The sequence below is a fragment of the Littorina saxatilis genome, linkage group LG3 (genome assembly GCF_037325665.1).
Source record: "Littorina saxatilis isolate snail1 linkage group LG3, US_GU_Lsax_2.0, whole genome shotgun sequence".
NCBI classification, from domain to species: Eukaryota; Metazoa; Mollusca; class Gastropoda; order Littorinimorpha; family Littorinidae; genus Littorina; species Littorina saxatilis.
In genome coordinates this window covers 35,520,276-35,532,635 of record NC_090247.1, presented here as the reverse complement: position 1 = coordinate 35,532,635, position 12,360 = coordinate 35,520,276, and the positions used below count along the sequence as shown (strand labels likewise).

At 42.6% G+C, this 12,360-nt stretch overlaps 1 protein-coding gene across 3 annotated transcripts in view; it reads right to left on the bottom strand.

Moving 5' to 3' along the window:
- LOC138962255 (spondin-1-like) overlaps positions 1–12,360 on the bottom strand; it is a 196,869-nt gene that overhangs the window by 183,618 nt on the left and 891 nt on the right. The window lies entirely within an intron of this gene.

Sequence of the window (12,360 nt, the reverse complement as noted above, 5' to 3'; positions counted from 1 at the left end):
CAAAGTTGGGTGTATTCTGGACCCACTGCTGGGTCTAAGAGCCAGACCCCCGAGAATGTATCTGTCTAATATCACCGTATATATCTCTCGCTATCTGTCCCCTAGGCCCCGCCGTCTTTGCCTGCAGATTATCGATGGAGAACATCAAAGGAACAGCTAAGCTCCCAAGACTCCGCTGGTGGAACTGTGTTGCTCTTCAACTATGTTTTCCTCTAACACGCACGTACGCACGTATGTGTGGACGGCAGTACGCACGTACATAGGCACATAGACATGAACACGTAAGCAAGCAAGCACGCACACGCACACACACGCGCACGCACGCACGCACGCACGCAAGCACAAACAAACCACACACACACACACACACACACACACACAATCTTTGGTGACGAGGTCAAATACTTCTAAGCGCTGAGTTTTTGTCATCCTGTAGTAATACCCGAGAACTTATACACTCGGCTCTAAGCAGGATACCTATAAATCCATCCGTCTTGAGAGGGTGTTAGGTCGTCAAGAAGAAGAGTTGAAGTCCTGTACAAGAGTACAAACGGATGTGCGTGCATCCCAATTATTCCACCGAACCGGTACATATTGAAATGTAGCGAAATTCGTGCTGACACACAAAAAAACATCAACTATTGTTTTGGATTACCATTTTAAACAGGATACTTGTTCCCTTTGCTTACCAGTATTTTAACGCATTTTATCACAATGGTTGAACAAAAGAAATTGCCAAAGAAAAAGATGTTTCGATGAAAACCTAATCAGGCCTTCTCTAGTTTCGTCTCGTCACGGATGCTTTGTCGCTGGTAAAAATTTCAATTCATTCAAAAAGGCCGTGTCCACAGTACCAGAGCCTCCAAAAATATTAAGTTCATATCTATTCTTAAACCTGTCTTTACACAAGCTAAATCCAAGTGAATTTCTTTTATAGACTGCTTGCTGCCCAAGGTTACAATACACGCCGTAAAAAAGCCACGCATGCAGGTGTTAAATATCTAGATTCGATCAACCCAAACTTTCCAAAATCAATCTCAACACCCCAGGCTTTTGTCGCACCAGATTACTGCAACATGCGATTCCAACAGATTACAGACTGCAAGGTCCAAAAGCCACGGTATAATGAGATTCTGAGCCGCTTTCGAATTCTGTTACCTGCGTCGGTGCCGTTTGTCAAAGCTTAACTTTCAAGCAACAGATTTTGAGTATAATGGATTATAAATCTCTCAAAGTCTGTTACCTTGATTTACATAAGCACCCAGGTTGCTAGCTGACCTTCAATGACAACTGAGGCTAAGGAAAAAAAGCTTCCGCTATTTCACAATAAAACTGTCCTGGACGCATACACCCAGTGTCGGATACACACGAACGCGCGTGCATGTGCTCACGAGCTTGCATGTATGAAAACGTACACAAATATAAAGAGATCGAGTGAATCAACCAGAAAGACAGACGGAGAGACAGAGCGAGCCATACGGAGACACAGAGAGAGAGGGGGAGAGACAGGGACAAAAACAGACAGAGAGTTTTTAAAGCGGAGGGGGAATCCAGGCAGAGACCGAAGGACAAAACAGACATACTGAGACAGAAACAGAGAACCAGAGAAAAACAGAGAGACAGAGAAAAACAGAGAGACAAATTAAAGCCTGCCCCTACTACATGGTCGCTTATCACTGACCTCAGATGACAGAGACCGTGTAGACAAATCGTCTGCTCCCTATCTCTCGGGGCTGTGAGATTGCTCAAAGTTGCACGTTTTGCGTCACTCGTCTTCTCCTTCAGCGCGATGAAAGAGGTGAGATCCGTCTTTAAAGTGTTTTCTGTGGGCAAATTCCGCCTTAAAAGTATTTTCTATTGGCAAAACAGAATCGTCGCCTATCTTTCAAGTTCACTTTGACCTGCGCGCATAAAAGTGGTTTCTTCTGCCAATGCAGTGATATTGTCCCGCTGAACCATCAAAATGTGCGTACTTCTGTTTCAGAAAAAAATAAAGAGAAACAAAAAATTAAATAAGAATTAGATCTTGTATTGTTATATTTAAGTTATGAAACCAAATGTATCGTTTACACGGGAGGGAAAATGTCTTTAAAAAAAACTAAAAAAACACGGGCGATAGGATAGGGACCTCCGCCTTTAAAGAAAGGCGGCCACAAAAACCTTGTATCGTATTTGCATCGTTCGTGCGATCTTCCAACTTCCCGCAGACAGCTTATTGAATTTAGGCTCCGCTTTCGTGTAGGTTATCTCTACACGAACAACTACAACAAAGGCGAATTAGAATGCACAAGCCGAAGCTATTGACTGACGTCGGGAGAGATCTGTATAACATCAAAGTTTTGTGGAGAATGGTACGTATTAACGTGCTGTTTGAATGGAGTCTGGTATGCAAACTTGAAGTGTAATGTGTTAAGATTGTACGCGAGACTCTTACCACAACCAGTGATAGCATCTGATTTATTTGTCTGAAATTGAAAAGAGCTTCCACAATGTGCAGACATGCATGGCAAACCCGTGCTATCGTTAGAGCATCTTCTGCAGTTTTGAAGTATTGCGCGCAGTTTTGCAAGATACGCTTTATAGACAGGCGATGAACAAAACGGCGTGCTTGGCAATGAATCAGCACCTCAAAATTAAAGAAAGAAATAGAATTCCCCAAAAATTAAGCCACGGAGATTCTTATGTACATGTATAAGTATTTTCTGTACAGATTGCAGCCGAAACAAAACCAACTGAGTTACAGATGCAAGAATCTGTTCTTGAGAACGACTGCAGAAGAGACGGTGCACTGAATGTAGTTGAACTCAGCGAGCTTCAAGGATTTGCCAAACTATAAACTTCGAAGTGTCTACGTTTGCAGCTGAACTTGGTCATTATGGGGCGAACTTTATTGTATGTTATCGAATACATTCAATGAAAGTCATTCAAAATCTTCAAGCACACACACACAAAAACCGACAAAAACACTAATAGATTAAGAATCTATATATACATACGACTTGTGTCTGTGTGTCTGTGTGTGTGTGTGTTCGCGATGCACGGCCAAAGTTCTCGATGAATCTGCTTCAAATTTGGTGGGCATATTCAGGTAGACCCCGGACACAACCTGGTCGATGAGAATTTTCAACACGTGCTCTCAGCGCGCAGCGCTGAACCGATTTTGGTTTTTCTGTTCATCTTCCCAGATCCATTCCCACTAACTCTTCCTTATCTTCTCCAGTGTTTTGCGTTTATCTCCCTTCCTTCGTGTGGTGTCAATCCATATTCCCGTTACTATTTTTAGAAGGTCACTGTTCCCGTTACTATTTTTAGAAGTTTTCCTTCGTGTGGCGTCAATCGCGTACGGTGCGCCACTCACCCGGCTCTACTTCTTCCCGGCGAAAATTTTCAACACGTGCTCTCAGCGCGCAGCGCTGAACCGATTTTGGTTTTTCTGTACATCCATTCCCAGTAACTCTTCCTTATCTTCTCCAGTGTTTTGCGCGTTTATCTCCCTTCCTTCGTACGGTGCGCCGGCAAAGCTGGGTATTCGGCTCTACTTCTTCCCTGCGAAGCCGTACCCGGCGAAGCGGGTATTCATCTAGTTCATTATATGTGCATATATTGTGTTCACATTGTTTGTTTTTTGGTGGTTTTTTTATGTATCTAGACAGCTTAACTTAGACAAAATAGACATACGGCGCTCCGCAGACCATGCACAAAGGTAAAAAATAAAAAGGCTGTTGTGTGAGACACTGAACGTTAATGCCTACCCAAATACGGAGCACGCGCAATAAACAATTTAAACGCAGGTTCAAACCACTCCGGACAATGACAAACTCGTATAAAACTAACCCGTGAAATCTTTCATTTCAAGACGACAGTAACTTCTGCTTTGATCTTTACAATTTTCCACCTTCTTAATTATATTCGGCGCGAAACCTGCCGTTAAATTGACAACAGAATTACCTTGTACATCGAAATTCGTTTTACGGAAGAGCATTCACTCCGTCTTAGCATTTTATGTTGCGCCGTTGACAACAGCCTCTGCGACCTTTAAAGAGGCGTGATTCGGTTTACGGGTGTTCTCCGTTCCGGGACACACTTGAATCTGTTATAAATGTTTAGACTTGAGCGTTAAAGAGTATGTGTCTCCGCGGTAGGTCGACAAAGGAACGGCGGCGGCTTGAGCTTCGGAAGTTACGTATTTACTCAGGTTTTAAGTTTCTTACATAAGTGTCTGAAAGTGATTTGGATGTGGCAGGAAATGTTTTCCACATGCAGCTAACAAAACAAACATGGTTTGTTGACAGGAAAAAACCCACTGAATATGTCGACATTTCGATTTTTTAAAAAGTCAATAAAAAACACTCAAGTGCATGAATTTTTCGCTATAAACGAGAAAGATTTGTGGGTTTTTTTTAAAGACTGAATTTGTCTAGAATGAGAACCTGAATTTGTCCGCATTTCCGGAGCAATGGCCTGAACTTTGACCAAAAAAGATTTGTTGATGTTTGGATCAATCCTAGATCTTACCCTTTCAACTTTCGATGACGAATTGTTGAGGGAAGTGGCTAAAGCAGTTCCACGTGTGTTGATGTATTTTGTGCGTTTTATTAGGAGTAGGCGGACTGGGAAAAGGCGAAAGAGTGAGAGAAAGGGTAAAAGACAGATAGACAGACAGCCTCGGACAGCAAGACAGACAAACTGAAACATACAGACCGGTAGAAGGACTGGTACACTAACATGATATAGAGTACGGATCAAATTTGTAAAGACACTGACACGATATTGCAATTGAATCAAAGTCTGATTTAAACCAGCACCGAGACAGAAATGACATGCAGGATATAGTAGCTGACGTTGCAATTTCTACCCGCGGAGACCCTACCCCATACTTTACCCTGGTAACTCATCTCATCACTATTTCAGGCAGGGAATCCCTGTCCTTTACCACTGCTAATCCCAGGCAGGCGGGCAGAAAACTCTCAATCAACAAACATCAGCAGGCCACCGCGACCTTCAAAACACACTCATTTTTCCTCTCTTTCTTTCCCTCTCTTTTACTTACATCATTCACATCATTCGCACAGCACCTGAATGCAAGACCCTTACTTTCACTGAATTAAACGCAAGGCAACACTGAAAGACAGGTTAAAATAACGACGCGAATACCGGACGACAACGTCTGGCATAAACGAATAACTCGTGCGATGTGCGATGTGTGATTAATTTGCAACCCGAAGCTCTACTCATACAATTTATAACTGTTCAAAGTGAGACAGTTCATAGATTAAGGTTTGCCCTTTAAATATAAGTATTCTATTGATATTAGGGAAGAAATAGAACTCTAAAGTCGTGAAGCGGCAACCGGCTCCGGGCCGCCATCTTTCATTTTCCCAAGCGCAACCTAGGCAAATGTATGCTACAGAAATGCAGTGAAAGATCGACTTTAGAACAGTTAAAATAACGATCAGGTATCCTATATCCAATACATTAAAGGTTTTCATACAGAAATAACCAAAACATGATTACAAAGTCAACGAAAGTAGATTCGTAGAATTACACAAATCAACGAAAGTCGTTTGTGTTTTTGGTGTGAACTTCGTTTCACCGCCAACCGGAAATGACGTGTACGCAACATTTGTGATGTAGCACTTCCTTATATGGCACGAAACGAATGTGGTTGGTTGAAAAAAGCCTGTACTAAATAAGCCTATTAGCTTCTTGTTTCTCTATACACACGACGCCGTCAGTTGAAAGGTCTGTTGTTTCTAGGCAAAAGCGTCACGCGTTGTCGTCGGCGACGCAGCTGCGATTTTAACCTTTCAATCGACAAGACCAGAGCCAGAGAGAAGCCTTGCTATGTGGGAAAGGGGGGAGGAAATTTGACGGGTGACGAGGATTTATACCTCCCCAACACGGATTTACAACTCAGCAGATCCACTATCAGAGCCACGCATCTCTTGGCTGTGTGTGTTGTTGGGGGTGCTACCCACAGCATGGCATGGTACCAAAGGGTACCACAGCAGAGGAACTATTGCACCGTATACTTTATGCGGGACCTTCTTAATAATAATAGCCACCCTTATTCAAGCTCTGTTTGTGTATATTTCTCATCATTTCTGTACACTTTTTCAATATATGGCAGCCAAGATAAGCGTGCAATCCTCACAGAAAAGGCCAGCTCTAGTCTAGACATCGGGAAGATACCAAAGCTTCGAACCTATAGCCTTGCGACCGCTTCTCGGAAGAGACAACCTGCCAACACTGACCATCCTAAGGATCCCAGACAAGTCAGCTTTTCTTCTATATGTATAATTCACACCTTTCCATAGCGACCACCTGCCAATAACGATCACTTTTGGTCGGTTCCTTGGGGGTTGTTACAGACAGTTTCGATTGTGTATATATATATATATATACGACTTGTGTCTGTGTGTCTGTGTGTGTGTCTGTGTGTGAGTTCGCGATGCACGGCCAAAGTTCTCGATGGATCTGCTTCAAATTTGGTGGGCATATTCAGGTAGACCCGGGACAGGACACAACCTGGTCGATATTTCAACACGTGCTCTCAGCGCGCAGCGCTGAACCGATTTTGGTTCCACCTCAGCTATTTTGGTTCCACCTCAGCTACCCGGGCCCCCATACCGACACACCAAAGCCAAAGTTCTCGGTGGATCTTTTTCAAATTTGGACACCGTATTCAGCTACACCCCGGACACAATATCATCGATGAGATATTTCAACACGTGCTCTCAGCGCGCAGCGCTGAACCGATTTTGGTTTTTGTGTTCATTTCACCATTATAAGTAACTCTTCCTTATCTTCTCATCTTCTCCAGGTTTTCAGCGTTTACCTCCCTTCCTTCGTATGGTGCACTATAGTATGAGTGGTGCGTCTTCGGATATTCCCGGCGTTCTGTTACTATTTTTAGAAGGTCACCGCAGTGTCCAGAACGTAAATTGGACCCGTAAATTATCCTCACTGTAAAAGTGCAAAGGTCGAATCAGTTCATAGCCACGCGAAAAATACACTGTCATCTATCTCTCTATAGATACGGCTTCTCTGTGTTTGTGTGTGTGAGTGTGTGTGTGTGTGTGTGTGTGTGTGTGTGTGTGTGTGTGTGTGTGTGTGTGTGTCTCTCTATGTGAGCAACACCTGGGGATTGTTCAGTTCTGTTTGTGATGTGGTCTGGCGGCTTTTGTGTATTTGTATGTACTGGCCTTCCTTTGAAAAGCCATAACAGTTCAAAAGGGCTTACAGATAAGCTATAAATTGCTCAATCCTGTTTGAGTGGAGTTCGCCTCCAAAGGTGATTAACACGGTTACATTCGTCGACAAGGATGGGACTCGATATGGTCAGGAATGGCATTATGGCCACTGAATCATTTTCGTGCTGTTCCCATTCCACGAATCTGGGAGGGACCTAAGCTTGGCGGGTCCATTGTTCGGACCCGGCGAAGCCGGCGTACGACTCTAAGTACTTCTTCCCGGCGAAGCCGGCTACCCGGCGAAGCGGGTATTCATTCTAGTATATATATATATATATATATATACAGACAGTTCCAGTACACAGCGGTCAGAGCCATTCCAAAGACAGGCTTCGTTGACTGAAAAAAAAGGGGAAGAAAGAAAAGAGGGATTACAATGCGATGTGATACTCTATATATTACAAGTGTCCTTGGTCCTTAAAAATCTTGCTTATGTTACGAAATGCACTTCAAATCCCTCTTCGATTGGTGTTTTGTGTGTGTGTGTGTGTGTGTGTGTTTATTTTCGTCCCTTCAAGCTATTAGGCTATGCAAGGCCGATGAAATTGTGTTCCCTTCCTCAGTTTGCATCGGTATTTACATTTAGTTCTATCACAGTCAAATACACCAGGTAGTGAAAAGTGCATGTCTTTTCATACTTGTTACTTTAAATCTTGTTGAAAAAATCTTGATCTTTAAAAAGTGAAAACTCTTCTCGGAGGGTAGGGTCTACGTTCCGGACCCCTCTTCGTAGAACACACATGAATGAATAGTCATTCTCGCTTCCTATCTCAAGTGACACCCAGCGACCATGAAAAGCAAAACTTTCAAAAGAAAATAATTGTGATTCCAGAATGGATAGCAATACACAAATGCAAACAGAAGACGGTGTAACTCTTGTGCAAAAGTGGCGTATTATACTTATGGGGGAAAATTACTGATTATGTTTCAAAGTTAGGTTAACAGAAGCTTGTTCTCAGCAGTAGATAAAACTATGAAGTGGCAGAAACGTGTCAGAGCGGCAGCTGTAACAAGGAATGCTATCGACAGAAACTAATAATAATCACAGAAGTCGGCAGGCGATGAAATATACGAGGGCGAAAGCGTCCCACTGGCTTCTTACGGAAGAATAAAACTATCTGTGGTCATCATTTTGACCGAACCGTCTCCATATTTCATATTTCATATCTGCATGGTCACAGATATTACACTTGCTGACAGGGAGGGGGTAAAGTGCGTTAGTACTTAGGGCAGGAGGTAGCTGTAGCACCGAAACCGCTACCCACTAGCTAGCTCAGAGAGAGAGGGAAGGAAAGGGGGAAGAGAGAGAAAGGGAGGAGGGAAATAAAGAGAGAGCGTAGGGAGGGAGGAGGGAAAGAAAGAGATGGAGGGAGAGAGAGAGAGAGAGAGAGAGAGAGAGAGAGAGAGAGAGAGAGAGAGAGATGGGTGGGTTAAACAGATGTATAAAGTTGATGGTGTTAGTTGTTCGGCTTTGGAACAGTACACAATTTATATACCTTTTACGACCAGGTAGACTATAATGACGACAAGCATTGTCATCATTTTCACGAGTTTTCATTCACAAGCACCTGGGAAATAAATCTCATGTTCCCCGGGGAATAAATCCCCGGTTACCATAGCTGCAGGAAGCCCTATTACATGGATAATCAAAAGCAAACCCAATAGAAACGCTCGAGGATTCTTCGGCTCTTTTCATTGGCGTTTCCCCAGACCTAAACAGACGACACTGCTTCGCCAAGTTCCAAATACGAACTGGCAAACTGGCAAATGTAAACAAAAAACAAAACTACCTCATCAAAGGTCATACATTTATGCTTTATCGCAAACAAATGAAACCTATCGATATGTTTTATCTTCTCACAAAGTCATGGAGTGCGTGTATCTCTGTTTGGAGAAACACGAACGTAAGTTTAAGTCAAACCAATTGACCCCTGACACACACATTTTGACCCGTGCACAAGACGTTGTATCGATAAACTACGCGCAAATAAAAAAATAATAATAAAAAAGCAAAGAACATAGCAACAAGAAATGAAGACATCTGACAAAGCCGAGCAAGCAGAATGACAAGTCTAATGAAAAACAGAGAGGCAATGAGAAACAAGATCGCGATTATCTTTCCTTCGCGGCACGACGCAAATCGTTTGTGTCCTTTGACCCAATTCGTGCAGTGCTGCACGATGCAAATCTTCTGTGACCTTTGACTCAACGTAGCTTCAATATTCGATTACTAATATTTACCACTGAAAACCGAGGGGTGGAATACCGAGAGGGGCAGGGTGGTAGGGCGATGGTGAAATGTAATGAAGAGACACGTGTAGCAATAAGAGAAAACCGATTCTGCAATAACACAAACAAGAACAAAAAACCCAACACTGACCTATATGAATATTTAATCAATAATATGATCGTCTGCGTTGCAGGTGTGCAAGTGAAGGGTTGGGGGGGGGGGGGTAACTTGATCATTAATTTGTGTGTGTCAGTGTTTGTGTTCATGGACTGATTGTGAGGGAGGGGGAGGGTGGGGTGGGGTGTGTTTCAGGTTTTGGTGTGGGTATGAAACGAGCAAAACAATACCCACACCACAAAATCTTGGAGGCAAAAACACTCGCCGTCGCATCATTTTGTCCGCACAATATTATATGCACCAACAACCGGAAAGAAAGGTGACAATGGAAAAAGACTCATCTTTGCTTCCTGCGATTCCTTGCCCCCGACTCGAACGTCGCACGATAATCCACATAACAGATCTGTTGTGAGATGGTCAACGCTGACTGTGCAAGCAAATCACCTCGTTTGAAATACGACAATCCCATCGCTCGAATGCAACATGTGGGCACTATCGTCTCAAAGGCGCTTGCTGTTGGTTTCACACACCACTCTGTAGTCGGAACCTACAGAACTTCGCATCCTCAAACCTGACATACTTGTCTCAACATAATAAACTCAAATCACACACAGTAAGTTGCTTTCGCACGCCAGCTTTGAACAACGTGCTGGGGCCCCGAACATGCATTATAATAACAGAACTCGCGTTTCAAACCATGGCTCCCTGTGTTGATTTTTCACTTAATGTTGAACCACCAAAATGATGACAAAAACGATGTTTGATGGTTTATTGCCAGACCAGCTTTTTTGTCGGTCCTCGGGGGGCATATCGACTTTTGTTTCATATTTATTGACCGCGGCCTTCGGCCTTGGTCAATAAATATGAAACAAAAGACGATATGCTCCCCCTCGGACCGACAAAAAAGCTGGTCTGTCAACAACCCATCAAACATCTTATATTATTCCTTGAACTTCTCTTGACATTCCCATATTTACACTCACACACACACACACAGACACACCCAGCATTTACATAGAAGAACAGTAAAAAAAATCCTGTTATGTAAACTTTTCAGTAAACTCCATTAAGCGAAATCAAGCGGAAAACTGACATGCACAACGGTCATAACAACTATTTCAATCTCCCCAAACATTGACACAGCATTAGACTCGCGATCACAACGACAAATAATAAACATCTGTCTTTCATAGAAATGCGGAGAATACGCTTCGCCGCAAAACTCTAAATGCAGTAATTAAAACGCGATTATCCTCTATTTGCCTTTCTCTTCCTCTTTTATATTCCATTAGACGAACTTGGCACAGACTACCACGACTAACAAAAACCTCTAGTCTAACCCATCTCCCCCAGAAGTACTCACACTTTAGGCTAGTCGTATACGTTACACAAACGTTTTAATCCCTTTCTTTGAAAAAGATTGAGCAACAGAATGTACGAAAGGCGAACACAGCGGAATGAAAGGTTACGTGCCCACCAAAAGACCCGCTATGATATACAGTGATTTAATCGTTGTCTCTTTTTAACCTGAGATCTTCGGGTCAAGAGTGTTGTTAATTTCAATCATATCAATATCACAGCTTATGACTCGAGCATGTTTCCGTGCTTCTGCATAATGATATCAGTTTCATATCGTACGCAACGAACGTTGGTAGTTACTGTTGAAGAAAAGTTATGAACTTGTACATGAACTGAGGTTTGCGTTACTGTTGATAAAAGGTTATGAACTTGGACACGAAGTGAGCTGGTTTGTGTGGTTATTTTCAACCGAACAGTCGAAGAAATGTGATCCCGCAATGAAAGCCTTCTTGCTTATTTATACACGACTCTCACTCCTGTGACATAACATTCATAACTGTGATGAATGTAAGAGGGTGGTACTCATTTATATTTTATGCAAAAGTGACAGTGACGCGTCACGAAACAGTGTATTACTAACCCATATCTTCACCCCCAAATGCTAAACTGTTTTCTTAAGAGTGCGCGTGCGCGCGAGAACACACACACACACACACACACACACACACCAAAAGGAACGCAGCAAGCGAGAGAGAGAGAGAGAGAGAGAGAGAGAGAGAGAGAGAGAGAGAGAGAGAGAGAGAGAGAGAGAGAGAGAGAGAGAGACGTACTGACTTACCGCCGCACTAATGTGACACGATATATATATACACAACAAAAATAACGAGAAAAACACTGTGAAACAAACAGGCAGATGCACACACATGTGAAGACATGCATTCGGAAAGACAGACCAATATACGGCGCTGAAAACTGCACCAAGTTATAAGAAAATCGTCGGTGCCAGACAGCAGTATTACTTTTTACGATGGCCATGCTAAGAAAAATTCTGGTAATGACAGTACATGCCGAACGCGATATATTTTCTCGCATTCACCTTACACCAGGAGTGTTCATAGAATGATGATGCAAACTTTGCGTGAAAGGTATTCTAATCGCTTTGAGAAGAAAAAAATGTCAAAACAAAACAATCAAACAAACAAATGAATAAAAATAGGCGATTTACTATGCAACATACGAAACGCAAACGAACAACGACAAAGTTAAGAAGTTCCACAGCTGCATATATATTACAATACAAAGACCTATTAAACAATGGCAAACGAAAGACAAACAAAACAATGAACATCAAAGATTAGAAATGCATACGTAGTGGACTGCATTTCCATATTATACTGGTTTAACAAAATCCTTAAAAATGCTGACCATGGATACTTTTGACTTTTGTTATGTTATTGTCGA